The 27619-nt window shown below is 40.1% G+C and overlaps 1 protein-coding gene across 11 annotated transcripts in view; it reads right to left on the bottom strand.

The window, feature by feature from the left end:
* LOC139757321 (uncharacterized) overlaps nucleotides 1-26423 on the bottom strand; it is a 70110-nt gene extending 43687 nt beyond the window's left edge. Inside the window, exons 1-3 of one of the 11 annotated variants that reach the window (XM_071677743.1) lie at nucleotides 26353-26423; nucleotides 15958-16071; nucleotides 14825-14919 (exon numbers count right to left, since the gene is read on the bottom strand). The gene's annotated coding sequence lies outside the window, so the exon portion shown is untranslated. Of the gene's footprint in view, nucleotides 1-14824; nucleotides 14920-15957; nucleotides 16072-25441; nucleotides 25841-26091 lie in introns of all 11 variants that reach the window. The other 10 variants (XM_071677742.1, XM_071677737.1, XM_071677744.1 and 7 more) reach the window with 10 other exon arrangements.
* Between the last annotated feature and the right edge of the window lie 1196 nt (nucleotides 26424-27619).

Below are 27619 nucleotides of genomic sequence, written 5' to 3'. Positions count from 1 at the left end.
GTGGCGATTGGAATGAATAAAGGCAGATAGCATGAATTATGTACATGTGTTTATATGTATGTCTGAGTGTGTATATATATACGTATACATTGAGATATATAGGTATGTATATCTGTGTGTGTGGATGTGTATGTATATACATGTGTATGTGGGTGGGTTGGGCCATTCTTTCGTCTGTTTCCTTGCGCTACATCGCTAATGCGGGAGACAACGACAAAGCAAAATAGAATAGAATAATTTTTTGTTCTTGTCTGAAACTGACATTGGCCATCGTTCTGTCATGTAAAGATTATCATACATATGTAACTTATTATATATTATGACATCATTATTGATGATAATAGATGCACAAGACGGAAAGATGCACTAAAGACTGATGCAGTCATCAAAAAAGTCATCAGAAGAGTTACATAGATATTTTAGAGTTTGCAACCATCACTGTTCCAAGAGGAACTACATAAATAATTTCAGACTTTGACACACTGCTTGCCCGGATAAAAATTTAGAAGGACTTCAGATAGGTTTCGTTCCATAACTTGATTTTTGCTAAATATCCTTTCTTGACAGTATTTGTCATTTTTTTCATACATATTCGCCATTTTCTGCATTAGCAAGGTAGCGTTAAGAACAGAGGACTGAGCCTTAGTATCATTACTTGGCCCCCTTCTCTGTTACTCTTTTTCAAATATCAAAAATATGGGACAGGAGGATTTCCAGCCCCCTGCTCCCTCCCCTTTTAGTCACCTTTTACGACATGCAGGGAATATGTGGGAAGTATTCTTTCTCCCCTATCCCCAGGGATAATATGTTTTGGTATACAGTATATTCATTTTCATCTATAACAAAATCTATGCCAGTAAAGCATATGGTCACAATATTTTTCATGCTTTACTCTCATTGGCAGATCCTGGCACTGGTGATATTGACTATCATGAGGACCATGATATAACTTTCAATAACATCACAAAAGGTTTTGACAATGAAAACAAACAATTTGGTAAGTATATGTTTTGCTGATTGTACTGTATACAACATGTTGTTCGCTGATGATACAGCGCTGGTGGCTGATTCATGTGAGAAACTGCAGAAGCTGGTGACTGAGTTTGGTAAAGTGTGTGAAAGAAGAAAGTTAGGGGTAAATGTGAATAAGAGTAAGGTTATTAGGTACAGTAGGGTTGAGGGTCAAGTCAATTGGGAGGTAAGTTTGAATGGAGAAAAACTGGAGGAAGTTAAGTGTTTTAGATATCTGGGAGTGGATCTAGCAGCGGAGGGAACCATGGAAGCGGAAGTGAATCATAGGGTGGGGGCAGGGGGCGAAAATCCTGGGAGCATTGAAGAATGTGTGGAAGTCGAGAACATTATCTCGGAAAGCAAAAATGGGTATGTTTGAAGGAATAGTGGTTCCAACAATGTTGTATGGTTGCGAGGCGTGGGCTATGGATAGAGTTGTGCGCAGGAGGGTGGATGTGCTGGAAATGAGATGTTTGAGGACAATGTGTGGTGTGAAGTGGTTTGATTGAGTAAGTAATGTAAGGGTAAGAGAGATGTGTGGAAATAAAAAGAGCGTGGTTGAGAGAGCAGAAGAGGGTGTTTTGAAATGGTTTGGGCACATGGAGAGAATGAGTGAGGAAAGATTGACCAAGAGGATATATGTGTCGGAGGTGGAGGGAACGAGGAGAAGAGGGAGACCAAATTGGAGGTGGAAAGATGGAGTGAAAAGGATTTTGTGTGATCGGGGCCTGAACATGCAGGAGGGTGAAAGGAGGGCAAGGAATAGAGTGAATTGGAGCGATGTGGTATACAGGGGTTGACGTGCTGTCAGTGGATTGAATCAAGGCATGTGAAGCGTCCGGGGTAAACCATGGAAAGCTGTGTAGGTATGTATATTTGCGTGTGTGGACGTGTGTATGTACATGTGTATGGGGGGGGTTGGGCCATTTCTTTCGTCTGTTTCCTTGCGCTACCTCGCAAACGCGGGAGACAGCGACGAGGTATAAAAAAAAAGAAGAAAAAAAAAAAAAAAATTATTATCATTTTACTTTGTCGCTGTCTCCCGTGTTTGGGAGGTAGCGCAAGGAAACAGACGAAAGAAATGGCCCAACCCACCCACATAAACATGTATATACATACATGTCCCCACACACAAATATACATACCCATACATCTCAATGTACACATATATATACACACACAGACATATACATATATACACATGCACACAATTCACACTGTCTACCTTTATTCATTCCCATTGCCACCCCGCCACACATGGAATAACATCCCCCTCCCCCTCATCTGTGCGAGGTAGCGCTAGGAAAAGACAACAAAGGCCCCGTTCGTTCACACTCAGTCTCTAGCTGTCATGCAATAATACCCGAAACCACAGCTCCCTTTCCACATCCAGGCCCCACACAACTTTCCATGGTTTACCCCAGACACTTCACATGCCCTGGTTCAATCCATTGACAGCACGTTGACCCCACGTATACCACATCGATCCAATTCACTCTATTCCTTGCCCGCCTTTCACCCTCCTGCATGCTCAGGCCCCGATCACTCAAAATCTTTTTCACTCCATCTTTCCACCTCCAATTTGGTCTCCCACTTCTCCTCATTCCCTCCACCTCCGACACATATATCCTCTTGGTCAATCTTTCCTCACTCATTCTCTCCATGTGCCCAAACCATTTCAAAACACCCTCTTCTGCTCTCTCAACCACGCTCTTCTTATTTTCACACATCTCTCTTACCCTTACATTACTTACTCAATCAAACCACCTCACACCACATATTGTACTCAAACATCTCATTTCCAGCACATTCACCTCCTGCACACTACTCTATCCAAAGCCCATGCCTCACAACCATACAACATTGTTGGAACCACTATTCCTTCAAACGTACCCATTTTTCCTTTCCGAGATAATGTTCTCGACTTCCACACATTCTTCAAGGCTCCCAGGATTTTTGCCCCCTCCCCCACCCTATGATTCACTTCTGCTTCCATGGTTCCATCCGCTGCCAGATCCACTCCCAGATATCTAAAACACTTTACTTCCTCCAGATTTTCTCCATTCACACTTACCTCCCAATCGACTTGACCCTCAACTCTACTGTACCTAATAACCTTGCTCTTATTCACATTTACTCTTAACTTTCTTCTTTCACACACTTTATCAAACTCAGTCACCAGCTTCTGCAGTTTCTCACATGAATCAGCCACCAGTGCAGTGTCATCAGCGAACAACAACTGACTCACTTCCCAAGCTCTCTCATCCCTAACTGACTGCATTACTTGCCCCTCTTTTCAAAACTCTTGCATTCACCTCCCTAACAACCCTATCCATAAACAAATTAAACAACCATGGAGACAATACACACCCCTGTCGCAGACCTACATTCACTAAGAGCCAATCACTTTCCTCTCTTCCTACACGTACACATGCCTTACATCCTCGATAAAAGCTTTTCATTGCATCTAACAACTTGCCTCCCACACCACATATTCTTAATACCTTCCACAGAGCATCTCTATCAACTCTATCATATGCCTTCTCCAGATCCATAAATGCTACATACAAATCCATTTGCTTTTCTAAGTATTTCTCACATACATTCTTCAAAGCAAACACCTGATCCACACATCCTCTACCACTTCTGAAACCACACTGCTCTTCCCCAATCTGATGCTCTGTACATGCCTTCACCCTCTCAATCAATACCCTCCCATATAATTTACCAGGAATACTCAACAAACTTATACCTCTGTAATTTGAGCACTCACTCTTATCCCCTTTGCCTTTGTACAATGGCACTATGCAAGCATTCCGCCAAAACTATATATATATATTTTTTGGTTCCATAAAAAATTTAATATGGTTTCACTTTCACCAGGACAAGTTGTGTCAGCAGCTTCTTGTAGCACAGATGAAACTATAGCTGCAGACTTTCTTTCATCAAAATCCAGTATAAAGCTACATGGTGGTATGTAGTAGTCATAATGATTGTTATGATTAAAATAGAAAAGTATGAATCATAATGGTTCGTTCTTATTTTTTCATTTCTGATGTAAAATTTGAGAGAAAAATGGTTGATGACAGATAATTTCAACAGAACTAGCTTTTGCAAGACATATGAATCCACCTGTGATACCATCTGTGATAAGTACAGAGGCAAGCCTTGGTGTAGTATCCCAGACTACACATGTTGCAAGAGTTCAAACTAGAACAAGCATGGCATCTGACTGGTACAATTTACAGAACTGTGATACACGTTCTTTTGTATTGTTATCTCTTTTGGGTTGAATGCTACTTTATGAGTGCACTCTTTTGGTGTCCAAGCTATATGAACATACTTTATTCATTCCTATACAGCTTGAATGGGGCTGTCCCTAACCTCATCCACTGCTATTTCATTCAATCTCTTGCCAGGTACAATATTCATGACAAGATATTATTGTCTATGTGCATAGTCTCATAATACGTACAGCATAGTACAAGGTAGCTGTCTTTTGTAATGTGTTTTGAATACATATTCTTGCTATATACAGTATTCACATATTGTAACATAATTTGATATATGGACTGACACACTGGGTGAGGTAATGAATAATCAATGAAGATGGAGGTGAGATATATAAATGTCTGCATTTTCATGAATTAAATTTTAACAGATCAGAGCTGTGCTGGACAGATGCCCCTTGGAGTTACAACCTCCAAAGAACAGTTCATAAATGAACCTGTTGAAACTGTCAGTGGACATTGCTTCACAAACGACTGGTAAGCTTAAAATTAGTATTAGTGCGTTTGATATATTTGGATATATGTTTTTCAAAGTCAAAACATATTTCAACATGTTATGTTTTTAGAAATAGGATTTCTAATTTGATTTTTTTTGTAGGTCTACAGGAAGATAATGCTAGAACTGTCATAATCTTTCTTGGGACATCCTGGGTATCTGTATGTAAGAGCTCAAAGTGTAAGGGTTATTGACTTTTTATATTTTCTGCATCAAATTTTCAATACTGTGCCTAATATTTTCTGCATCAAATTTTGATAATATTTCTACTTTGCAATTTTTAGATACAGATGGATTTGGTCTTAAATGCAATTATAAAGAGCCTTCTGTCACCAACAGAAAACAGACATCCAAACTCCTACACAGGTACAGCACTAGGACTGAGAGACTTTCAGAGAAAAAAACATATTGAAAGGGCAAATACAAAATGTACTAGAAAATGTACATTACCATCACATATTATTCACAATGCCTCTAAATATCTAAATGGCTTTGCACTAGAAATTTTTAAAACTCAGTTGGAATTGTCAACTGTACAAAAAAAGGGCAGATGTTATTCTGACATCCAAAGGTGCTTTTCACCAGGCCTATACTTCAAAAGTGCAGTGGCTTATAAGCTCCTGTATTCAAATATTTGCTCTCCCAGCATTGTGAATGCTTAGATTCTGGATACAAAAGATACTTTTTACTGCAGGATGGAACAAATCTGTTTTTGAACTGCTCAAAAAGAAAATTAAGAGCTTTGAGCTTAAAGATCAAGTTAGTGGCATTGTTTTTGATGCAGTATTAGTTAAGGCTGATGTTTACTACAACACAAGTAAAGATAAGTTTGAAGGGCTAGAAGATCTGGGACAGTAAGGCACTTGAAAAAAAAAGCTGCACAGTATGCTATGGTTTTTCATGGTTAAAGGGTTATCAACAAAGTGGAAGCAAATCTAGGTTATTTTCTTTTCAGCAAGTGTATAGGACCTGAAAAACTTTAACAAATGATTATAGATTGCATTTGTAGAATCAAAGAAACAGAATTAATCCCAAAGTCTGAGATGAAGATATCAGTAATAGGACTGCCTTTAAGAAACTTAAAATTACAAATTTAGCAACATATTTTGTTCATGTCAGTGAGAGAGTATATTGTTTTTATGATACTCCACATCTATGAAAAGTATCAGAAATAACTTCATGAAGTACAATATCAGCAATGAGAGAAACTTGATAAAATGGCAATATGTGGAGGATTTTTATTGCTCTGGTAAGTGCATGTCCATCCTCCTGGCACCAAAACTAACGGATAGACACATACATTGTAATGGTTTTGACGAAATGCGTGTCAGTTTTGCATCACAGACATTAAGTGTAGCGGCTGGGATAAACACCCATTCACTGCCACAAGAAGCCTTACATACTACTGAATTTGTAAATAATATGGATGAAATATTTGACCTTTTAAACAGCAGTCAGAAGAATCTTTATAAACTGAGAGAGTGCAATAAGTTTAGAAAATGATCATATACATTTCCTTGATGAAATGGAACACTATCTAAGATCCTGTAAATGGTTGGGAGGAAGTAGTAGTATTGCTTGTGTGGATGGGTGGCTCCTGAATATCTCCAATATAAAGTTCCTCTGGAATGATGTCAAAGATCATTACAATTTCAGGTATCTTTTAACGAACAGGATCACTCAGGACTGTATTGAGATTTTTTAGCAGTATCAGACAAACAGGTGAAAACAATGATGCACCCACTGCTCCTACATTTGCCAATTTGATAGAAACATTTACAGGGAACAATATCATGCAGAAATCTCTAAATAGTAATTGCATCAATGATGCTACCCCATTTTTAGAGTACATGGAAAGTGATAGAAAACAAGATGTAAACAGAGAGTATGACAATAGTACCCTTACTGATACCACTGATCATGATGATTAAGAGCTATAAGAAACACTTAAAAAAAAGTATAACAAATTATGCTGAGAATGCACCTGTGCATCCTAATGGTACTGAACCCTGCGTGACATGTATGGATAAAACTATTGTTGTTAGTGAATCTTCTGGAAACTTCAATTCATATGAAAACGATGAAGAATTTATTCAGTTAGGAATGGTATATCAGAGACATCACAAAGAAATGTACAAGAGATGCCCTATAACCCTACAGAGCCCTCTATCTCAAACATTGTTTATAATAATAATATTTCAGATTTTTTGCTAATTCTAACCCATATGAGCATAGTGAAGATCTTAATCAGTCACAGAAAGTATCTCAGAGGTGCCACACAAATAAATTTTACATAATGGTATGCATCATGTTACAGTATATTTTTTTTTTTTTTTTTTTTTTTTTTCAAACTATTCGCCATTTCCCGCGTTAACGAGGTAGCGTTAAGAACAGAGAACTGGGCCACTGAGGGAATATCCTCACCTGGCCCCCTTCTCTGTTCCTTCTTTTGGAAAATTAAAAAAAATTGAGAGGGGAGGATTTCCAGCCCCCCGCTCCCTCCCCTTTTAGTCGCCTTCTACGACACGCAGGGAATACGTGGGAAGTATTCTTTCTCCCCTATCCCCAGTATATGTTGATCATAATTACTCGAGTCATAACTGTATTCATTGTAAAGAATTGACATAAGAAAGTGACAGTGATGCTTATCATTATGATCTTTACCATAAAGAACACTGGTTGATCTAATCAGAGAATTTGGAGAACTATTCAGAGAGGAATCAGTTAATAAGAAATTGAGCTAAAAAGATAAGTTCCTTGGAGCACTTCAACGAAGCTCATGGGTAAAGGGGAAGAGTGGTTTAGGAATGTTTTGAAATTAAAGTCAGGGCTTAGTGAGAGGACAAAAGCAAAGGAAAGAGTAGCACTACTCCTGAAACAGGAGTTGTGGGAGTATGTGATAGAACGTACAAAAGTAAACTCTAGATTGATATGGGTAAAACTGAAAGTGGATGGAGAGAGATGGGTGAATATTGGTGCCTATGCACCTAGGCATGAGAAGAAAGATCATAAGAGGCAACTGTTTTGGAAGCAACTGAGAGATTATGTTAGCTGTTTTGATGCATGAGACTGGGTTATAGTGATGGGTGATTTGAATGCAAAGGTGAATAATGTGGCAGTTGAGGGAATAACTGGTGTAAATGGGGTGTTCAGTGTTGTAAATAGAAATAGTGAAGAGCTTGTAGAATTCTATGCTGAAAAAGGATTGGTGATTGGGAATACCTGGTTTAAAAAGAGAGACATATGTATATAGGTATACATATGTAAGTAGGAGAGATGGTCAGAGAGCATTATTGGATTACGTGTTAATTGATAGGCACTTGAAAGAGAGACTCTTAGATATTAATGTGCTGAGAAGTGCAACTAGAGGGATGTCTGATCATTATCTTGTGGAGGCGAAGGGGAAGATTTGTAGAGGTTTTCAGAAAAGAAGATAGAATGTTGGGTTAAAGAGAGTGGTGAGAGTAAGTGAGCTTGGGAAGGAGACTTGTGTGAGGAAGTACCAGGTAAGACTGAGTGCAAAATGGAAAAGGTGAGAGCAAAGGACGTAAGGGGAGTGAGGGAGGAATGGGATGTATTTAGGGAAGCAGTGATGGCTTGCGCAAAGCATGCATGTGGCATGAGAAGCATGGGAGGTGGGGATATTAGAAAGGGTAGTGAGTGGTGGGATGAAGAAGTAAGATTATTAGTGAAAGAGAAGACAGAGGCATTTGGACAAGTTTTGCAGGGAAATCGTGCAAATGACTGGGAGATGTATAAAAGAAAGAGGCAGGTGGTAAAGAGAAAGGTACAAGAGGTGAAAAAGAGGGCAAATGAGAGTTGGGGGTGAGAGAGTATCATTAAATTTTAGGAAGATTAAAAAGATGTTTTGGAAGGAGGTAAATACAGTGCGTAAGACAAGAGAACAAATGGGAACATTGGTGAAGGGGGCTAATGGGAAGGTAATAACAAGTAGTAGTGATGTGAGGAGATGAAGTGAGAATTTTGAAGGTCTGTTGAATGTGTTAGATGATAGAGTGGCAGATATAGGGTGTTTTGGTTGAGGTGGCATGCAAACGAGGGTCAGGGAGAATGCTTTGGTAAACAGAGAACAGGTAGTGAAAGCTTTGCAGAAGATAAAAGCCTGGCAAGGCAGTAGGTTTGGATGGTACTGCAGTGGAATCTATCAAAAAAGGGGTGACTGTGTTGTTGACTGGTTGGTGAGGATATTCAATGTATGTATGGCTCATGATGAAGTGCCTGGGGATTGGCAGAATGCATAATAGTGCCACTGTACAAAGGCAAAGGGGATAAAGGTGAGTGTTCAAATCACAGAGGTATAAGTTTGTTGAGTATTCCTGGGAATTATATGGGAGGGTATTGAATGAGAGGGTGAAGGCATGTACAGAGCATCAGATTGGGAAAGAGCAGTGTGGTTTCAGAAGTGGTAGAGGATGTGTAGATCAAGCGTTTGCTTTGAAGAACGTATGTGAGAAATACTTAGAAAAACAAATGGATTTGTATGTAGCATTTATGGATATGGAGAAGGCATATGACAAAGAGTTGATAGAAATGCTCTGTGGAAGGTATTAAGAGTATATGGTGTGTGAGGCAAGATGCTAGAAGCAGTGAAAAGTTTTTATGAAGGATGTAAGGTATGTGTACAAGTAGGAAGAGAGTAAAGTGATTATTTCTCAGTGAATGTTAGTTTGTGGCAGGGGTGTATGATGTCTCCATGGTTGTTTAATTTGTTTATGGATGGAGTAGTTAGGGAGGTGAATGCATGAGTTTTGAAGGGAGGAGAAAGAATGCTGTCTGTTGTGGATGAGAGGGCTTGGGAAGTGAGTCAGTTGTTGTTCACTCATGATACAGTGCTGGTGGCTGATTTGGGTGAGAAACTGCAGAAGCTGGTGACTGAGTTGGTAAAGTGTGTGAAAGAAAGCTGAGAGTAAATGAGAATAAGAGCAAGGTTATTAGGTACAGTAGGGTTGAGGGACAAGTCAACTGGGAGGTAAGTCTAAATGGAGAAAAACTGGAGGAAGTGAAGTGTTTTAGATATCTGGGAGTGGATTTGGTAGTGGATGAAACTATGGAAGCGGAAGTGAGTCACAGGATGGGGTAGGTGGCGAAATTTCTGAGAGCGTTGGAAAATGTGTGGAAGACGAGAACATTATCTCGGAAAGCAAAAATGGGTATGTTTGAAGGAATAGTGGTTCCAACAACATTATATGGTTGTGAGGCATGGGCTATAGATAGAGTTGTGCGGAGGAGGGGGATGTGCTGGAAATGAGATGTTTGAGGACAATATGTGGTGTGAGATGGTTTAATCGAGTAAGTAAAGAAAGGGTAAGAGAGATGTATGGTAATGAAAAGAGTGTGGTTGTGAGAGCGAAGAGGGTGTTCTGAAATGTTTTGGTCACATGGAGAGAATGAGTGAGGAAAGATTGACAAAGGGGATATATGTGTCAGAGGTGGAGGGAATGAGAAGTGGGAGGCCAAATTGGAAGTGGAAAGATGGAGTGAAAATGATTTTGAGTGATAGGGGTCTCAACATGCAGGATGATGAAAGCCGTGCAAGGAATAGAGTTATTAGGAAAGATGTGGCATAGCAGGAATCGACATGCTATCAATGGATTGAACCAGGGCATGTGAAGCGTCTAGGGTAAACCATGGAAAGTTTTGTGGGGCCTGGATGTGGAAAGAGAGCTGTGGTTTCGGTGCATTATTCATGACAGATAGAGACCGAGTGTGAATGAATGTGGCCTTTGTTTTCTTTTCCTAGTGCTACCTCGCACGCATGAGGGGGGAGGGGGTTTTCGTTTCATGTGTGGCGTGGTGGCGAAGAGAATGAATAAAGGCAGCAAGTGTGAATTATGTACATGTGTATATATGTATATGTCTGTGTATGTACATATATATATGTATACGTTGAAATGTATAGGTATCTATATGTGCCTATGTAGACGTGTATGTATATACATGTGTGTGTTCATCTGTTTCCTTGCGCTACCTTGCTAACACGGGAGATAGCGACCAAGTATAATAAACAAATAAATAAATAAATAAATATGCATGTAAGAACATAAGAGTACATCCCTGGGGATAGGGGAGAAAGAACACTTCCCACGCATTCCTCACGTGTCGTAGAAGGCGGCTAAAGGGGACGGGAGTGGGGAACAAGAAACCCTCCCCTCCTTGTATCTTAACTTTCTAAAAGGGGAAACAGGAGAAGGAGTCACGCAGGGAGTGCTCATCCTTGTCGAAGGCTCAGATTGGGGTGTCAAAATGCGTGTGGATGTAACCAAGATGAGAAAAAAGGAGAGATAGGTAGTATGTTTGAGGAAAGGAGCCTAGATGTTCTAGCTCTGAGTGAAACGAAGCTAAAGGGTAAAGGGGAAGAGTGGTTTGGGAATGTCTTGGGAGTAAGCTCAGGGGTTGGTGAGAGGACAAGGGAAAGGGAAGGAGTAGCACTACTCCTGAAACAGAAGTGGTGGGAGTATGTGATAGAGTGTAAGAAAGTAAACTCTAGACTGATATGGGTAAAACTGAAAGTGGATGGAGAGAAATGGGTGATTATTGGTCCATATGCACCTAGGCATGAGAAGAAAGATCACGAGAGGGAAGTGTTTTGGGAGCAGCTGAATGAGTGTGTTGGTAGTTTTCATGCACGAGACCGGGTTATGGTGATGGATGATTTGAATGGAAAGGTGAGTAATGTGGCAGTTGAGGGAATAATTGGTGTACATTGGATGTTCAGTGTTGTAAATGGAAATGGTGAAGAGCTTGTAGATTTGTGCGCTGAAAAAGGACTGGTGATTGGGAATACTTGGTTTAAAAAGAGAGATATATATAAGTATATAGTATGTAAGTAGGAGAGATGGCCAGAGAGCAATATTAGATTACGTTAATTGACAGGTGCATGAAAGAGACTTTTGGATGTTAATGTGCTGAGAGGTGCAACTGGAGGGATGTATGATCATTATATTGTGGAGGAGAAGGTGAAGATTTGTAGAAGCTTTCAGAAAAGAAGAGAGAATGTTGGGATGAAGAGAGTGGTAAGAGTAAGTGAGCTTGGGAAGGAGACTTGTGTGAGGAAGTACCAGGAGAGACTGAATACAGAATGAAAAAAAGATGAGAACAAAGGATGTAAGGAGAGTGGGGGAGGAATGGGATGTATTTTAGGGAAGCAGTGATAGCTTGCACAAAAGATGCTTGTGGCATGAGAAGCATGGCAGGTGGGCAGACTAGAAAGTGTAATGAGTGGTGGGATGAAGAAGTAAGAGTACTAGTGAAAGAGAAGAGAGAGGTATTTGGACGATTTTGACAGGGAAATAATGCATATGACTGGAAGATGTATAAAAGAACGAGGCAGGAGGTCAAAAGAAAGGTACAAGAGGTCAAAAAGAGGGCAAATGAGGGTTGGGGTAGAGAGTTTCATTAAATTCTAGGGAGAATAAAAAGATGTTTTGGAAGGAGGTAAATAAAGTGCGTAAGACAAGGGAACAAATGGCAACATCAGTGAAGGGTGCTAATGGGGAGGTGATAACAAGTAGTGGTGATGTGAGAAGGAGATGGAGTAAGTATCTTGAAGGCTTGTTGAATGTGTTTGATGATAAAGTGGCAAATATAGGGTGTTTTGGTCGAAGTGGTGTGCAAAGTGAGAGGGTTCAGGAGAATGATTTGGTAAACAGAGAAAAGGTAGTAAAAGCTTTGGGGAAGATGAAAGCCGGCAAGGCAGCAGGTATGGATGGTATTGCAGTGGAATTTATCGAAAAAGGGGGTGACTGTGTTGTTGACTGGTTGGTAAGGTCATTTAATGTATGTATGACTCATGGTGAGGTGCCTGAGGATTGGCAGAATGCTTGCATAGTGCCACTGTACAGAGGCAAAGGGGATAAAGGTGAGTGCTCAAATTACAGTGGTATAAGTTTGTTGAGTATTCCTGGGAAATTATATGGGAGGGTATTAATTGAGAGGGTGAAGGCATGTACAGAGCATCAGATTGGGGAAGAGCAGTGTGGTTTCAGAAGTGGTAGAGGATGTGTGGATCAGGTGTTTTCTTTGAAGAATGTATGTGAGAGATACTTAGAAAAGCAAATGGATTTGTATGTAGCATTTATGGATCTGGAGAAGGCATATGGTAAAGTTGATGGAGATGCTCTGTGGAAGGTATTAAGAACATATGGTGTGGGAAGCAAGTTGTTAGAAGCAGTGAAAAGTTTTTATCGAGGATGTAAGGCATGTGTACGAGTAGGAAGAGAGGAAAGTGATTGGTTCTCAATGAATGTCGGTTTGTGGCAGGGGTGCATGATGTCTCCATGGTTGTTTGATATGTTTACAGAAGGGATTGTTTGGGAGGTGAATGCAAGAGTTTTGGAAAGAGGGGCAAGCATGCAGTCTGTTGTGGAGGAGAAAGCTTGGGAGGTGAGTCAGTTGTTGTTTGCTGATGATACAGCTCTGGTGGCTGATTCAGATGAGAAACTGCAGAAGCTGGTGACTGAGTTTGGCAAAGCTTGTGAAAGAAGAAAGCTGAGAGTAAATGTGAATAAGAGCAAGATTATTAGGTTCAGTAGGGTTGAGGGACAAGTCAACTGGGAGGTAAGTTTTAATGGAAAAAACTGGAGGAAGTGAAGTGTTTTAGATATTTGGGAGTGGATTTGGCAGCAGATGGAGCCATGGAAGCGGAAGTGAGTCATAGGGTGGGGAAGGGCGGTGAAGTTCTGGGACCATTGGAAAATGTGTGGAAGGTGAAAGTGTTATCTCGGAAAGCAAAAATGGGTATGTTTGAAGGAATAGTGGTTCCAACAATGTTATATGGTTGCGAGGCATGGGCTATAGGATAGAGTTGTGCGGAGGAGAGTGGATGTGCTGGAAATGAGATGTTTGAGAACAATATGTGACGTGAGGTGGTTTGATCGAGTAAGTAATGAAAGGGTAAGAGAGATGTGTGGTAATAAAAAGAGTGTGGTTGAGAGAGCAGAAGAAGGGTGTTTTGAAATGGTTTGGTAACATGGAGAGAATGAGTGAGGAAAGATTGAAAAGACGATATATGTGTCAGAGGTGGAGGGAATGAGGAGAAGTGGGAGAGCAAACTAGAGGTGGAAAGATGGAGTGAAAAAGATTTTGAGTGATCGGGGCCTGAACATGCATGAGGGTGAAAGGCATGCAAGGAATAGAGTGAATTGGAACGATGTGGTATACTGGGGTCGACGTGCTGTCAATGGACTGAACCAGGGCATGTGAAGCGTCTGAGGTAAACCATGGAAAGCTTTGTGGGGCCTGGATGTGGAAAGGGAGTTGTGGTTTCGGTGTGTTACAAGACAGCTAGAGACTGAGTGTGAACGAATGTGGCCTTTGTTGTCTTCTACTAGTGCTACCTCGTGCACATGCGAGGGGAGGGGGTTGTCATTTCATGTGTGGCGGGGTGGCAAGGGGAATGAATAAGGGCAGATAGTATGAATTACGCACATGTATATATGTATATACATTTCTCCCCTATCCCTAGGGATAGGGGAGAAAGAATACTTCCCACGTATTCCCTGCATGTCGTAGAAGGCGACTAAAAGGGGAGGGAGCGGGGGGCTGGAAATCCTCCCCTCTCTATTTTTTTTTTTTTCATTTTTTCCAAAAGAAGGAACAGAGAAGGGGGCCAGTCCTCTGTTCTTAACGCTACCTCGCTAATGCGGGAAATGGCAAATAGTTTAAAAGAAAAGAAAAGTCTATGTGTATATATATAAGTTGAGATGCATAGGTATGTATATGTGCCTGTGTGGATGTGTATGTATATACATGTGTATGTGGGTGGGTTGGGCCATTCTTTCGTATGTTTCCTTGCGCTCCCTTGCTAACGCGGGAGACAGCGACAAAGTATAATGAAAAAGAAAAATATAAGAATACATACATATACGTCCATGAATGGATGAAGGCAGTCATGAATATGTATATGTGTATGTATATAATGATCCATCAGTGTGGTTGCATGAAAAACTCAGGATAAGGAAAAATTGTTTGTGGGCTGAATCTGGCTCATGGACCATAGGTTACCTACCCCTGCTCTACAGTGTACTGTGTTGTCAGCTTTTTTCTAATTTGCGTTCTGTGATTTTGCATCATGTTTACAAAATGCTCATCTGTCTCCTGTCTCTGATGAAGAGAAAAAGGCAATTACTCTTAAAATGAAATTAAAGACAATTACCCAGCATGAAGGTGGCAAGCCAGTAATGGCCATTGCATGTGAGTTAGGATTTTCACAATCAACGACCTCTACCATCTTAAAGGATAAGAAGCGAAGAAAAGAACCGGGCCGATTAAAGATATGGAAAGATTACTTGGTCACGAGGTTGGAAGACCAAATGCAAAAGTGCATACCACTTATGCTACTGACAAACCAAATTAAGGAAAGAAGTCTCTGATATGCTAAAATGGCATGCCAATGATCCTACATACACGCAAATGCTTACAAGTCATGGGTGGTTCCAACGCCTCAAAAGACGTCATGATTTTCACAATGTAAAGGTTAGCGGTGAGGCAGCAGGTGCTGATACTGAAGATGCAGAAGCTTTTAAGGAGGAGCTGCACATGATAATTTTGGATGAGAAATGTAAGTGTTCTGAGAAGGTTTAAGGTTGGCTAGGCTAAGCTATGATGTTTGTTAGGTTAGATGTAAGGTATCAAATGTATTTTTGACTTATGATGGTTTTATTGAAATAACCCCATCATATGTAGTGGAGTACCTGCACTATTTTCATTACGAAACATAATTCTAAGAAAAGTAAACATATCTAATATCTCTGAAGAAGTGAATTAAAGGTTATGGAGTGAAAATATAAGTCTGTATGTCTGCACTGCAGGTATTAAATGAGGGATTAAAGCAGGGGCAACTGTCCAAATGTCAGCACTGCAGGAATGTAAAGAAGGGACTGCTGAGGGATGGTGGCTGAGAGGTGTCATCTGCACCTTTGCATCAAACACATCAGAAGCATTGGTGGGATGCAGTGCAACTGTTGGATTTCTATGAACATACACTAATGGTCTTTCAGATATCATGGTAAATATGCTCTTAGCTCTCAGCCCAGACATAACAAAAATCCCATTTGGCCAATCTGAACACCATGACTTAAAGTTATGGTAGACCACAAAAATGTGGTGATTCATAAACAAATCAATACACAGTATATTCACCTGGCTATGATCTGTGACCTGCTATCTGGCCCCAGATGAGTCTTCCATAGTCAGTACAAGTCATAAGGCTTGAATATGCTGATGCATTTCGCTTAATCTTAAAATCTGCTGTGTCTGAAAAATATAGATGAAATGTTATTTCCATGTCCATCTAAAGTACCCTCCCAGAAAGGGTAACATCCTCAAAAATTGGGATTTGCAATACATGTTCAACCAACTGATTAACTCCTTACAAATGTCCCATAAGAAAAATACAGCACACTGTATGTATCATTTGTTAACTAATCTTTTACATTCCAATTTCATTACATACTACAATTAATGACAACACAGACATTGTAGGAAAACATCCAGGCAGTGATCCGTTTCTTTCAAAATTTTGGAGGGTCTACAGCTCCTACAGCCTATTACACACAAGTTTGGGGGGAATGCCTCTTACATTATGAAGAGGTTCTTGAGTGGTATATGCATTAGATATTTAGTTTGAATGTACCAAATTTTGTGAGTTAAATTGGGGCTTGGAGTAAAAGCTTCCATGACTGAAATAGAAAGGAGTGTTTCGTCACCTTCAATGAATCAATATGTTTTTTCTTTATTTTCTCCTTAGGAGACCAAACTTGCGAGAGTGAGTAGATAGCAATGTGAGGTGAACAAATGCAGTAAGTTAGTGTACAAGATCCCTGGGTCACATATAAAAAAAAAAGTAATATTCCCAAATTGACTAGAATCAATATCTATTCTTTCATACAAAATCCCTGGTTCAAATCAAATAAAGGTAAATTTTCTAACTTCACTAGAATCAACATCTTTTCTTTCTTTTATTTTTTTCCTTTTAAGAAGACCCATTTTATAAGAGTGAGGGGATAAAAGTCAAATCAATACTGTCCCATGGTGTAGTGGTTAGCTATCCTGACCATGACATTCATGGGCTGCCCAGGATTTAGCACATAGGTTTGAATCCTGGTCATAGCAGTCGGTCCACAATAAACGACAGCTGTTCATCCACCCCTAGGGGGTGGTTGATGAAATGGGTACATGGCTCAGGCTAGGGCTTGTGAAACATCTGGGGTGAACCATGGAAAGTTTTGTGAGGCCTGGATGTGGATAAGGAGCTGTGGTTCCGGTGCATTACACATGACAGCTAGAGAGTAAGCGTGAACGAGTGTGGCCTTTTTTGTCTGTTTACCTGGCACTACCGTGCTGAAGCAGAAGGTAGTGATGCTGTTTCCTGTGGGACAAGGTAGTGACAGGAATGGATGAAGGCAAGCAAGTATGAATATGTACATGTGTATACATGTATATGTATGTACATGTTTATATATGTATATGTGTGTACATGTTTATATATGTATATGTCTGTGTATGTGTATATATTGATATGTATATGTATGTATATGTATGCATATGGGTGTTTATGCATACATATGTGTATATGAGTGGATGGGCCATTCTTCATCTGTTACTTGGCGCTGTCTTGGTGAAGTGGGAAATGGCTATCAATTATAATAAACTGCAATTTGCTTATGCATTACAGAGCACTGTTCACCCTCCAACTTTATACTCAAAAAGCATCCTCCTGGGAAGCCTTCAGGCAAAAATTTACCTCATCCTTAGTATCTCTGCACATGCCCTTAGCCTTCTCCACCTATGGTTATTCCTTCTAAAAGAATACCTTCAGGAGAATTGACATCTGGGAATTAAACACATGCATAGCACATGGATTAAGCAAGATTAAATGACTCACATCAGCTTCAAAGAAGCAATCTGCAATTCACAGTGATCACATGAACCCAATTATCTTGCCTGCACGATAGGTGCCTAAAGGCATTGTGTCAACTTTATATCCAAAGACTGAAACATGAAGGACCAGTGTCTTGAAGACCTAAGAAAGTGCTAATCTATGCATCGAACCTAATATTATTGTGGACCACAATAATAAGATAAGTGTATCTATACAAGCATTCAACATTCTTTCCATATGCACATATAAAGGGAAACAGCATCAAAAATCTCTAAATGCATGGATTTTGATTACAGTCAAGGAACCTTTGGTCCTAAAATCTTTAACTCTTTCATTTCCTTAAAAGCCACCACTAAGACTTCCACAGACTCCACTAAAATCCCTCCATCACTGTCAAGGGCTATGTCAATAATTACGAAACTGCAAAATCTATAAAAATCACAAGCACCTATCTAACTTGATGCCCCATGCATACAAGTACTGAACAGAGTCAACATAAGGTAAATGCTCCATCTCCCACCACAGGAAACTGCAACATAACACATGCAAAAACCACTTTAAAATGCTGTCTTGCATACTGTTTATTATTAACCACCTTTCCTGCTTAAAGAATAACTCTCCTGATGTTATGCAATATGCAATACAACTGGAGGCCATCATCAACATTTAAGGTCAAAAGACCACTCAATGGTTAGCCTTCAACACTATCTAACTCAGACGAGCCCGCTGACTGCATGTTGTCTCCTAAATGCCACAATGATTTACTTCATTCTAAACACTGCATGCCTCCAACTATATTGAATATTCTGGCTCTGATATCCTAGAACCCTGTTCAATACATTCTTCTATCTCCTCAGTACCGTCCTACCCCTTGTCGCCTCTGCTTCTGACATTTATTCATCTATTTATTATACTTTGTTGCTGTCTCCCGTGTTAGCGAGGTAGCGCAAAGAAACAGATGAAAGAATGGCCCAACCCACACACATACACATGTATATACATACACATCCACACATGCAAAAATATATACCTATACATCTCAATGTATACATATATATACACACACAGACATATACATATATACACATGTACATTACTCATACTGTCTGCCTTTATTCATTCCCATCGCCACCCTGCCACAAATGAAATAACAACCCCCTCCCCTAGCATGTGCGCGAGGTAGCACTAGGAAAAGACAACAAAGGCCCCATTCGTTCACACTCAGTCTCTAGCTGTCATGTATAATGCACCAAAACCACAGCTCCCTTTCCACATCCAGGCCCCATAGAACTTTCCATGGTTTACCCCAGATGCTTCACATGCCCTGGTTCAATCCATTGACAGAACGTCGACCCCAGTATACCACATCGTTCCAATTCACTCTATTCCTTGCATGCCTTTCATCCTCCTGCATGCTCAGGCCCCGATCACTCAAAATCTTTCTCACTCCATCTTTCAACCTCCAATTTGGTCTCCCACTTCTCCTCATTCCCTCCACCTCTGACACATACATCCTCTTGGTCAATTTTTCCTCACTCATTCTCTCTATGTGACCAAACCATTTCAAAACACCCTCCTCTGCTCTCTCTCAATCACACTCTTTCTATTACCAAACATCTCTCTTACCCTTACATCATTTACTCGATCAAACTACCTCACACCACATATTGTCCTCAAACATCTCATTTCCAGCTCATCCACCCTTCTCCGCACAATTCTATCTTTAGCCCACACCTCGCAACCTTGCAACATTGTTGGAACCGCTATTCCTTCAAACATACCCATTTTTGCTTTATGAGATAATGTTCTCGACTTCCACATATCCTTCAAGGCTCCCAGGATTTTCACTCCCTCCCCCATCCTATGATTCACTTCCGCTTCCATGGTTCCATCCGCTGCCAAATCGACTCCCAGATATCTAAAACACTTCACTTCCTCCAGTTTTTCTCCATTCAAACTTACCTCCCAACCGACTTGTCCCTCAATCCTACTGTACCTAATAACCTTGCTCTTATTCACATTTACTCTCAGCTTTCTTCTTTCACACACTTTACCACACTCAGTCACCAGCTTCTGCAGTTTCTCACCCGAATCAGCCACCAGCGCTGTATCATCAGCGAACAACAACTGACTCACTTCCCAAGCTCTCTCATCCACAACAGACTGCATACTTGCCCCTCTTTACAAAAATCTTTCATTCACCTCCCTAACAACCCCATCCATAAACAAATTAAAAAACCATAGAGACATCACACACCCCTGCCGCAAACCAACATTCACTGAGAACCAAACACCTGCCTCTCTTCCTACACGTACACATGCCTTACATCCTCAATGAAAACTTTTCACTGCTTCTAACAACTTGCCTCCCACACCATATATTCTTAATACCTTGCACAGAGCATCTCTATCAACTCTCACAGCCTTCTCCAGATCCATAAATGCTACATACAAATCCATTTGTTTTTCTCCAGATCCATAAATGCTACATACAAATCCATTTGTTTTTCTCCAGATCCATAAATGCTACATACAAATCCATTTGCTTTTCTGAGTATTTCTCACATACATTCTTCAAAGCAAACACTTGATCACACATCCTCTACCACTTCTAAAACCACACTGCTTTTCCCAATCTGATGCTCTGTACATGCCTTCACCCTCTCAATCAATACCCTCCCATATAATTTCCCAGGAATACTCAACAAACTTATACCTCTGTAACTGAGCACTCATTTTTATCCCCTTTGCCTTTGTACAATGGCACTGTGCAAGTATTCTGCCAATCCTCAAGCACCACACCATGAGTCATACATACATCAACTAACCTTACCAACCAGTCAACAATACAGTCAGCCCCTTTTTTTAATATTCCGCTGCTATAACATCCAAACCCACTGCCTTGCCGGCTTTCATCTTCCGCAAAGCTTTTACTACCTCTTCTCTGTTTACCAAATCATTCTCCTGAACCCTCTCACTTTGCACATCACCTCAACCAAAACACCCTATATCTGCCACTCTATCATCAAACACATTCAACCATCAAAATACTCACTCCATCTCCTTCTCATATCACCACTACTTGTTATCACCTCCCTATTAGCCCCCTTCACTGAAGTTCCCATTTGTTCCCTCATCTTATGCACTTTATTTACCTCCTTCCAAAACATCTTTTTATTCTCCCTAAAATTTAATGGTACTCTTTCACCCCAACTATCATTTGCCCTCTGTTTCACCTCTTGCACCTTTCTTTTGACCTCCTGCCTCTTCCTTTTATACATCTTCCAGTCATGTGCATTATTTCCCTGCAAAAATCATCCAAATGCCTCTCTCTTCTCTTTCACTAATAATCTTACTTCTTCATCCCACCACTCACCACACTTTCTAATCAACCCACCTCCCATGCTTCTCATGCCACAAGCATCTTTTGCGCAAGCCATCACTGCTTCCCTAAATACATCCCATTCCTCCCCCACTCCCCTTACCTCCTTTGTTCTCACCTTTTTCCATTCTTTACTCAGTCTCTCCTGGTACTTCCTCACACAAGTCTCCTTCCCAAACACACTTACTCTCACCACTTTTTTCACCCCAACATTCTCTCTTCTTTTCTGAAAACCTCTACAAATCTTCCCCTTCGCCTCCACAAGATAATGATCAGACATCCCTCCAGTTGCACCTCTCAGCACATTAACATCCAAAAGTCTCTCTTTCGCGTGCCTATCAATTAACACTTAATCCAATAACACTCTCTGGCCATCTCTCCTACTTACATACGTATACATATGTATATCTCTCTTTTTAAAAAAGGCATTCTCAATCACCAGTCCTTTTTCAGCACATAAATCTACAAGCTCTTCACCATTTCCATTTACAACACTGAACACCCTATGTACACCAATTATTCCCTCAACTGCCACATTACTCACCTTTGCATTCAAATCACCAATCACTATAACCTGGTCTCGTGCATCAAAATTACCAACACACTCACTCAGCTGCTCCCAAAACACTTGCCTCACATGATCTTTCTTCTAATGCCCAGGTGCATATGCACCAATAATCACCCATCTCTCTCCATGTACTTTCAGTTTTACCCATAACAATCTAGAGTTTACTCTCTTACACTGTATCACATACTCCCACCACTCCTGTTTCAGGAGTAGTGCTACCCCTTCCCTTGCTCTTGTCCTCTCACTAACCCCTGACTTTACTCCCAAGACATTCCCAAACCACTCTTCCCCTTTACCCTTGAGCTTCGTTTCATTCAGAGCCAAGACATTCAGGTTCCTTTCTCAAACATACTATCTATCTCTCCTTTTTTCTCATCTTGGTTACATCCACACCATTTAGACAACCCAATCTGAGATTTCGAGGAGGATGAGCACTCCCCGCGTGACTCCATCTTCTGTCTCCCCTTTTAGAAAGTTAAAATACAAGAAGGGGAGGGTTTCCAGCCCCTCCGCTCCCATCCCCTTTAGTTGCCTTCTACGACACGTGAGGAATGCGTGGGAAGTATTCTTTCTCCCCTATCCCCAGGGATAATCTTCTGACATACATATAATATATCCTCTTTGTCAGTCTTTCTTCCCTTATTTTTCCCATTGCCTGTACCATTCAAGACACCCTTGTCAACCTTCTCAATCAGACTTCAATTACAACCAAACAACTAAAATTCAAAACTCTATTGCAGAGAGAGAGAGAGAGAGGATGGAAAATGATTTTCTTGATTTTGCTAAAGCATTTGACAAGGTTATTAGGTACAGAAGGGTTGAGGGTCAAGTCAATTGGGAGGTGAGTTTGAATGGAGAAAAACTGGAGGAAGTGAAGTGTTTTAGATATCTGGGAGTGGATCTGGCAGCGGATGGAACCATGGAAGCGGAAGTGGATCATAGGGTGGGGGAGGGGGCGAAAATTCTGGGAGCCTTGAAGAATGTGTGGAAGTCGAGAACATTATCTCGGAAAGCAAAAATGGGTAAGTTTGAAGGAATAGTGGTTCCAACAATGTTGTATGGTTGCGAGGCGTGGGCTATGGATAGAGTTGTGCGCAGGAGGATGGATGTGCTGGAAATGAGATGTTTGAGGACAATGTGTGGTGTGAGGTGGTTTGATCGAGTGAGTAACGTCAGGGTAAGAGAGATGTGTGGAAATAAAAAGAGCGTGGTTGAGAGAGCAGAAGAGGGTGTTTTGAAGTGGTTTGGGCACATGGAGAGGATGAGTGAGGAAAGATTGACCAAGAGGATATATGTGTCGGAGGTGGAGGGAACAATGAGAAGAGGGAGACCAAATTGGAGGTGGAAAGATGGAGTGAAAAAGATTTTGTGTGATCGGGGCCTGAACATGCAGGAGGGTGAAAGGAGGGCAAGGAATAGAGTGAATTGGAGCGATGTGGTGTACCGGGCTTGACGTGCTGTCAGTGGATTGAATCAAGGCATGTGAAGCGTCTGGGGTAAGCCATGGAAAGCTGTGTAGGTATGTATATTTGCGTGTGTGGACGTATGTATATACATGTGTATGGGGGGGGTTGGGCCATTTCTTTCGTCTGTTTCCTTGCGCTACCTCGCAAACACGGGAGACAGCGACAAAGTATAATAAAAAATAATATAATATTTGACACAGTAAACTAGTCTAATTTGAGAAAGTGGCAAAACAATATATTACAGATAAGGTGAAAATTGAATCAGTCTCTTGCAGAAAAGCCAGAATGGCAGCAAATGGAACAGTGTGCGAAGCAGAATATGTTCTTTTGGGACTAATTCAAGGAACAACTCTAGTCTCAATATCATTTGTAACAATGATCTCAGATATAGGCATAAAAGTGAAGGAGAGTACAGTCTGGATTGCTGTGTATGACAAAAAATGAATGATGTGACAGGATTGGAAACAAAGAAAAACTACAAAAATGGCATACACATAATCTTAAAGTGGGCAGAAAAGAGCTTAATCAAATTTGATGACAAGAAATTCAAACAAAGAAGCTATGGAATGGTGAACAATGTAAAAACATCTCCCTGCAAAGGCTAAAAAGGGAAAGACAGAGAGTGAAAAAAATGTCAACAAATTAGGAGCTATAATGAAGAATGTAGAACTCACAAAAAAAAAATATTCATAATATAGTAATATCAAACCAATAATGAGTGGTTCTATAATGAGAATTTGCACAATGAGAAGAAGGCTAATGAAAATATTTAGCTATATCACAGCAAAACTGAATACTGCCACACTGTACCAATTAAACAAAATGGAATCAAACATGCTTGAAAAATTTTAGAAATACTCGCAAGCAACTCTGATGGTCTGGAAGAAATTAACTAGCATGACAGATAAAAATAAATCAAAACTGTAGAACCTGGAAAGAAGGGAAAAACATGATAATGTTAGCATGGTAGCAAGTACAAGGCAACAGGAGAAATGTCCTGGATTCAAAAGCACATTAGCAAGGATGATATAGAATAATCAAATTGGAAGAATTACTCATAGAAATACCATAACATCAGACAATAATAAAATATATCAGTAGAAAAAAGTTGGAAAGATTTTTCAGTGCAATAATAGGAGAAATATGAAACATATATGGAATAACTACAGAAACATTTAAAAGAAAACTAAACAAATGACTAATTGAAACCCTGATGAACCTTGGACTGACAATTATGAGATGTGTAAAGCAGCAGAGAGATACAGTTATTGAGGAAAACAGACAGTGAAGTGCTTCTTGCTAGCCCAGCCATTCTGGCAATATGTTGAAGTAGGCACTGACAGGTAGGTACACATGAAGAAACGAGTCACATCAGAGTTGTATGGATGTGAATTTTGGATTTTGAATGCAAATGAATGAGTGTGCATGGTTGAAAATTAAGTATTTAAGAATGATGAGTGGAGTGAGATGACTAATCATGAAAAGAATGACAGCTCATCCTAAGAGAAAGATACAATGTAATTCTTACAAAATAAGCAATGTCACACAATACTGTCCCCAAACATTTCATTTCCAAACATCCAACCCCTTTCTTTCCTTTGCACTCACAGCCTTAAACTCATATCTGTACATCATTCTTGGGATAACTATAAAGTACCTTCAAATATATCCATCTTTGCCATTGCAGACAATGACCTCTTATCACACACATTCTCTTGTGTGCCCAATGACTCGCTTTACCCTCCTTGTTGCCATCACCAATGTTCTTTCCCTAATATCTAATACACTCCACTTCCTCCAGGTCCTCCCACTTCAGCTTACATTCACACCCCTTGCCTCATCTCATTACCTTAAGTTCACATAAACTCTTAACTTTTACTTTAGGTGGATGCTACAGTCCACAACTGCTTCTTTTAGAAATAACTAAACACAAAAAAGATTATGCTATAACAACATTCTCTTGTACATGTATTTGCTAAAAATATTTGGTTTCAGTCACTGCTAAAGCATTTGCACAATCTTATTATTGTCAAAAATCATGGATGGATATATAAGTTCATTTCTATTGCAAGAGCTTTTTCCCTCTTGTCCACTGGCATATATATCTTCAATGGGGAAAGACAACAGAAAAGTACAAAGAGTAACATGCAACCATACAAATTACCCAAAAAATTCTTATTCAAAGGTTTATTCTAATGTAGATCAAAAAAAGGTAACTAGGAAAAAAATAATGGGAAATACAAAAATAAAAACAAATGATTTGACTTTAAAACGAGATTCCATTTTTACACATCAAAACTAATCAAAGCTCCTCCCTATTTCATTACCATTTCTTAACTTGATTTCTTTTTTTTCACTTTCCTGTTTGCATTTTCAAGGAGCAGACTGTGTGGTATCAATCAACTACTGAATCACTAACATGGGATATGGAGAGATAATGTCCTTTCTCCTACTCATAGTTTCTAACTTGACCGTATTTTCACCACAGTTCCACTATGCAATGTGCCATGCATTCTTTTACGTACTGTACACTACCCCTCAAGGGCCCTTTTCAATCATTCCTCTTTTCTGTTTTCATTTTCTTCCACTGTATAAAGTGGTGAGGCAACCCATGAATAATTTTCTCGCATATTCTGAATGTTATAGTGCAAACAGTGTGACAGCTTCTCTCGTGGTAACTAAACGTACACAGAACCTTCAGAAATGCCTCAGGCATTAACATTTCACTGTACTTCGAAAATAGTATTGTATATAAAATAAAAACTATTTACGGTTTCTCTAAAGAAAAGAACATTATGCCTTCACTATCGTATCTTTGTTTTTGTGATCATATTTTGCACTTCTAAGCAAAGATTCAAATATGTCCTGAGATAAAATATTTGCTCGAGCATCAAGAAAGCATGAAGTGCTGCTCGATTTCTTTATGCAAGTGAGAGTCAATAATATTTCAAGCAACTGTGAGCGGGTAATAACGTACACATATGAGAAGTTCCTAACATCTGGAAGTCTCATGTTGTTTAGCAAATTCTTATCAAATTCACATACTGCTTTAGTGAGAACTTTTTACACAAGCACCATGAATAGTAGAATTAGCTGACCAATAAACCTCCTTCAGCTAGCTATAAGATCCAAGTAAGACCTCTACAATTCAACAATCGTAAGTGGAATGTGAGTCGAATGTGAGCATAATTTGTACTAATATTCCTTTTTGTCACAGGTGAACACTTCTAATGACAACCATGAACCATAAGGGAGTTCACTGTTGTCACGCCAGCGAACCCCACAGCACAGCGACCAACCTTGGCAGCGACCACACCTCAGGCCAGCGACCACACCACCAGCACACCACCGGCAGCGACCACACCTCTGGCCAGCGACCACACCTCCGGCAGCGACCACACCACCAGCAGCGACCACACCTCCGGCCAGCGACCACACCTCCGGCCAGCGACCACCTTTAATGTAGACGCGACAAAATAGAACCCGAGAACAGTAATCGCTTTCCTCAGAAAATCTATCATATCTTTATATCTCGATAACGTTACTACTTTCACATATATAGATTATTTAAAGCATTTCTTTGGTAAACTTACCTTGAAACGAAGAGGTACATATAAGACGAACAACCTACTAAATATCTTTAATTGTGTTTAAACATTTAAATCTAAATAAGATCCTGGACAACCTTGTGTTGATATATGCTTTTGTCATTTTCATTAGGCCATTTTTTAATATTTCAACAGCCTTTTCAGCCATTCCATTAGAGCTAGGATGAAAAGGAGCACTTGTGCTCCCATTTGTTTTCTTATTCTCAAGCTGGTAACTTTTAAAACTATTTTCTTGTGAATCGTCTGGTATTGTTGACAACGTACGAATGTTTATGCGACGAGTTTGAATGCCATGCCCAAGGACCTCCGAGGGAAATATAACCAGGAGGTACAAAATTTTTTCGGGTCCCCTTCTTTTCTCCTTTAGTCATCGTGTTTTTGTCCACTACGTTCATATGCCATGAGCTGTAAGGGCAAAAAGGCTATGGAAGATGAGAGGGTTGGAATGGAGACTCCGCTCCGTTGACTTTCTGGATCTAAGGCCTTATGCTCCTATAATCCCAAAATCCCTCTATGATGATAGATATAGATAGAAGAGGATCATTTTTATAATGTTCTTTTTTGTGCATATTTGCTCCCCTTGCTGCTGCCTTTCATCTTTATCCAAGCCTAAATCCTTTAACCCCTATAGGGACTAACGTATTTTGGGGTGATGAAAGGCTACTGTAAATTGAAACCAGTCTACTTGTCTTGTAAGAAAATGTTCACATTTTCTGTTCAGTCTTCACTCAGTATTGCAGCAGTAGGATCTACTTTACATGTACTTTAAGAATATTTGAATTAGTATTTTTATTTGTTTTTATTTTGCTTTGTCGCTGTCTCCCGCGTTTGCGAGGTAGCGCAAGGAAACAGACGAAAGAAATGGCCCAACCCACCCCCATACACATGTATATACAC

This window comes from Panulirus ornatus, chromosome 25 (assembly GCF_036320965.1).
Source record: "Panulirus ornatus isolate Po-2019 chromosome 25, ASM3632096v1, whole genome shotgun sequence".
NCBI lineage: Eukaryota > Metazoa > Arthropoda > Malacostraca > Decapoda > Palinuridae > Panulirus > Panulirus ornatus.
This window is presented reverse-complemented; position numbering and strand designations above follow the sequence as displayed.